We start from the raw sequence: 5,307 nt of genomic DNA, 5'->3' as shown, positions 1-5,307 counted from the left end.
ATTATTTGGCATTTAAAGCAAAACTGAGCAAAAAAAAAGATACTTTTGGTAGTATTTGTAGAAAGACTTGTGGAGATATATGTGGCCAGGCCAGGAATTACACAATAAATTTTATGGGTTTTTATTCCCCGACTGGATTCAAATGAGATAATCATCTTTACATAATCATGTAAAGTCGAGGGTTTAAGGCAGTTGGTGGTTATACAAAACACAGGAATAACTTTCTTACTCGTCCTTTGCTTATTGCATCTGATCTCAACTATGTGACTTAACAGTACTCTAGAGTACCCCTTAACCATACCACAATATGTTAACAGCTGCCATAAACTAGTTTACACTCACTCTGGTAGACTTCAGTTACTTCTAAAGTGGAACTCTAGACCTAAATTCTCAACAACCAAAGCTGTAAAACAGTCAAAATCTGGACAACATCAAAATGTAGACATCTAGATTAAATAACACCACTCTAGACTAGTGTTAAGTCGTTCAAAGAACGTTTCGTTCATAAGACCTAATCGTGTGTATGACTCGGGAGGAACGGGTTGTCTCAGTGAGTGATTCGTTAATTTTCACGCATGCGTGAAGGATCTTGGACTCTTACGTTCACTCGTCACACGGCAGCTGCATGGGCTCCGTCAGAACAGGAAACAGAATTGATTACTTCTCGACTCTCAACTGTTGGTCTGTTTGAGTCGTTCATTTGTCACGTGACAGCTCGGCTACAGGGCTGTGGTAAGCAGGCAGCACAGGAAACAGATTAGATCTCACACAGGCTCTGCCCTCTACTGGACTCTATGGGGTACTACCTCTCCTCCTATCACACGCACGTACTCGCCCACTGAAATTTTGCATACTGTAAGTAGCCGACCAACTGGACGTCACTACTGTACGTGCGTACCGTATAAATAGCGGTGTCCTCACTGCTCAGCCATTAAGCTGAGTGTGACCATTAAGTTGAGTGTGACAGTTATGCGGCAGCAATCTCATCTTGTCATGAGGGGTTTGGCGACAGACCTGTCTTCACCGACCCCCTCGTGAAGTGTTTTCTGCAGGGTGTGAGGAGACAACGACCGGTGCTTCGTGTCTCTGCACCCCAGTGGGACCTGCCACTGGTACTAGAGGCTCTGAAGTCAAACCCCTACGAGCCCCTGGAACAGTCCTCCTTGAAGATGTTATCTCTCAAGACAGCCTTGTTACTGGCTCTCACTTCTGCCAAGAGGGTGAGTGAGCTGTGCGCCCTGTCAGTTCATCCCAGCTGCATGCTGCTTCGTGGTGACCACAGTGCAGCAGTGTTAAGACCGAACCCCTCCTTTGTTCCTAAGAACATAAGAAGCTCGTTCAGGTCGAGGACCATACATTTGGATGCCTTCCACCCTCTGTCCCACCCTGGACCTAGGGAGGCGAGGCTGCATCTGTTGTGTCCTATTCGCGCCCTAACACATTATATGAAGCGCACAGCCCCCATTCGACGCACTGATCAACTGCTTGTTTGCTTTGGTGCGATCGGTTAAGCTCTATCCAAGAAGCGCCTAGCTGGATGGCTTTGTGACTGTATCTCACAGGCCTACGTGCAGGCGGGGAAATACCCACCCTCGGTGGTCCGGGCTCACTCCACACGGGGTGTGGCTGTGTCAACGGCCCTCTTCAACGGGGTGAGCGTCGAGGAGATTTGCACAATGGCATCGTGGTCTTCACCATGTCCATTTGTGCATTTTTACCTCTTGGATGTGTCGGGCTCCTTCTCAGGATCTGTGCTCACAGGTGCGACTCAGGATCTGTGAAGAAGGAGATTGGTGTCTATCATAGACTACCGGTTGTCGGGGAAAACATTTTTACACTGACTGTGATGTCCCTGTAAGGGGTCAGGACAGTTCAGGTGTTGGATCTGGCTGGATCAGATCCCGACTTGGTCATGCCAAACCCCTAGCGGTCTAGTCACCTTTCTGAGGGGTGGCCCACTGCCCCATCGCTTAGGATGGAGGCAGCTTAGGGCCTGTGTTTAGTGACCTGTGGCTGATCGTGTCGGTGAGGTGAGTTGTGGCTTGTCGCGGCTGGGCGGACAGTCATTGGGCTCCTGTGTGAGATAGAACGAAGGTTACGATATGGTAACCCTAGTTCTATTAGCACAGGTGGGGCCCTCTACGATGGAGCCCTCCCGCTCCACCGCCGTCTGCTGAACGGTTGGTTGGATGCTGAGCAGTGTGGACACCGCTATTTATACGGTACGCACGTACAGTAGCGACGTCCAATTGGTCGGCTACTTACAGTATGCAAAATTTCAGTGGGCGTGTGATAGGAGGAGAGGTAGTACCCCATAGAGTCCAGTAGAGGGCTCCACCTGTGCTAATAGAACTAGGGTTACCATATCGTAACCTTCGTTCACGACTCATAGCAACTGTGGGTCTCTGGGTTTGAGTCGTTCATTTGTCACGTGACAGCACCTACTGTGGAGCAGGAATGAACTACTCGTTCACTGTTCACATGGGTCCTCCTCAGTCTTTCGTTCATTCTGCAGGCTGAGTTACCGCCAGCGCCGGAGAATGAGAGACAGGTCGGCTGTCAGGTAACAGTCACTGTACTGACATTATATAGCTATTTTGTTAATTATGTGACATTTAATAAAGCATACCGTTATTACAGCACAGTAATGTTGTGCTATTTAACACAGCCGTACCGTAACTTTAGTCCTGCTAGTGTTTACAGCCAACAGCTGATGAGAGTTGTTCTGGGTCAGCTCCACTTCAGAGTCCTGACAGGGTTCTACCGGGAGCCGAATTACCTACGAGGTCGTCTCCTCTCCAAAACAAATGGACCCGGTCATTAAAACATTAAAACACAGCACACGTAGCAACGTTAGCATTAGCTCTGTAAACAGCTAACAGCTGATCCGGTCCGCCAGATAACGCAACGTAACTTATCCTTTTTATTTACCAACAGAGCCGTGCTGTTGTTTCACAGCTCGTGACTGGTGAACAACCTGCAGTGTTTGATAGCGATGTGCTCATATGTGTTTCTCTGTCTGCAGAACCCGATGTGGCCCATTCAGCGTCCAGAACTGCCAAACTGCTGCGTTTACATGTGTTTATTTCTTTGTTCCTGGAGTTCTTGGTGGCTTGATCCAGATTATTATTAAATTGGTTGAATTTTAATAAGAGTGTGTTTATTCATATAGTGTATCAAGCTTATTACTTCAATATATTTACTACCAATCTGATATTAATATTTTACGCATGGAAGGGGATGTTAGGCTACTGTATGAATGAGCACTGAGATAATGATAGTAATTATATACATAAGCCTTTATATGGCTGGTCTGGTTGTATACTCAGGAAAGATTGTGAAAATTGAAGGATTTAGCCGGAGTAGTGGTGATTACATATTGACAACATATTTCTGTGGTTTTTACATGGTTTGAATTTGGTTGTGGGCTCAGGGGGGTTTATATAATGATGATATACAGTAATCAAGAGGTGAATTTGTGCATTATACTTCAAATAAAGCAAGCCAGGTAGCCTTCTGTGTTTGAGAACGGTGCTGTTTTTTAATCGCCCACTAGAGGGCTGCAGCACAATAACCAGCCTAGTTCAAATGAACGAAATGAACGAAAGGACTCAAAAAAAGATTAGTTCATTTTAATGAACGAGATTTGAATGAACGAGTCTGTCAAAAGAGTCGAACTTGCCATCACTACTCTAGACTAGACAACAGTAGTGGCCTTTCTAAATAGAGAAAAATAAATAAAATATATAAATAAATACATTCACTTAAGTTCATAAACTCAAGGTGTAATATTTAAATTTACCATAAAACACACCAAGAACTCAGCACGTGTATCTACCCTCTAAGTCAGCGGAAAATATGAAACCAACATCGTTTATTTACAGCTTCAGTATACATTAATATAATGTGATTTTGTTTGTTAACACACACATTGTCATTCAGACTGTCGCCACTATCAATCGTCAGGAATCAGCTGGGACACCCAGGTCTTTAAGGATTATTACTGTACTTTACCATGGATTATGGAGATATCCCTTGCCGTTTCTCTACACTATGGGACGCAACAGTTCAGTTTTCCCCATGTCCCGTTGGAAACTCTACCCTCTCGCGCGAGCCGTCCCATGTAGTACTCTTAAAGTGACAGTGCAATTAAATACAGAGGACAGTTATCACTGCAGCAATCCCACCAGCAACTACATAACATTATAACCCACATAACACTATTTAACTCTGTACCCCTGGTTCACCTGGCTACATATAGATGTTAATTGATTTAGCATATTCTGAAAAATATAGAGTGACTGACTTCTGAATTGACCATAGGTTGCAGTGAGGCAAAAGGTTACATATCAGTGGATGTGCTGAAAAAGTGAAAAGGTGATATTTTTAAGTTTGGAATGAGAAATGTCTAGAAATTTACATTTCTTGTAATAAGCCACGCCCACTTGAGCAATCATTACCAAATTTTATGCATGAACTGAGTAGTGACCCTAGATTGTACAAACCGAATTTTGTACAAATCCATGCAGCGAATTAGGAGGTCTAAAGGTTTTTCAAGTGTTGCGCCCCCTAGTGGAAGAATATCCCAGGACTGCTCAGCAAAGCTTGGACCGAGCATTTGAACAGACGCATCAAGTTTGGTTACAATAGCTTAAGCCAATTTTGATTTACGGGCATTTATGTAAAATTGAACATAAAGATTAATGGAAAAATAAAACGGATTGATGTCAGTTTAGATACATGTTTGAGTTTTTTAACAGTCATTTCATCTCCATACATGGTAAAACCTGTTTGCAATTTTGTAACATTTATTGTTCACTTGTTCACTCAGGCCCATTGTGTCCTTGACTGATATGAAGGGCTCATTCTAAGTTAACAAAAACACAGTTCTTATTTTCAGGTGATTATACACTTATAAAAACATATCTATAAATTTTATTTCCATTTCTGTCATATTCTGCCAATAGATCACCCCAAATCTTACACACTGGTCATTTAAATTTTACACATTTTATGCTTTATTAGTTTTGTTCTGTATTTCATGTCTGTTGCTTTGTATTATTTACTATTTTGTTTTTGTTTTTACTGAAGCACTTTGTTAAGTCTGCTCTTGAAAGGTGCAATATAAATAAACATAATTGATTACTTTTCTATTTTTCAAAACGTTTAAACTTCACTTTTTGAATTGCATTTTTCATTACTTCTCAGTGCATGGAAACATTATATTATAGACTAACTGATAATCAAAGTAATAGCTTTAGACCTTTTTCTTCTATTTTTAATGTGAAAGACTCTCAGCCAGTTCAG

The sequence above is a fragment of the Micropterus dolomieu genome, linkage group LG17 (assembly GCF_021292245.1).
Source record: "Micropterus dolomieu isolate WLL.071019.BEF.003 ecotype Adirondacks linkage group LG17, ASM2129224v1, whole genome shotgun sequence".
NCBI lineage: Eukaryota > Metazoa > Chordata > Actinopteri > Centrarchiformes > Centrarchidae > Micropterus > Micropterus dolomieu.
The sequence above is the reverse complement of the archived record's forward strand: the minus strand, read 5'-3'. Positions refer to the sequence as shown.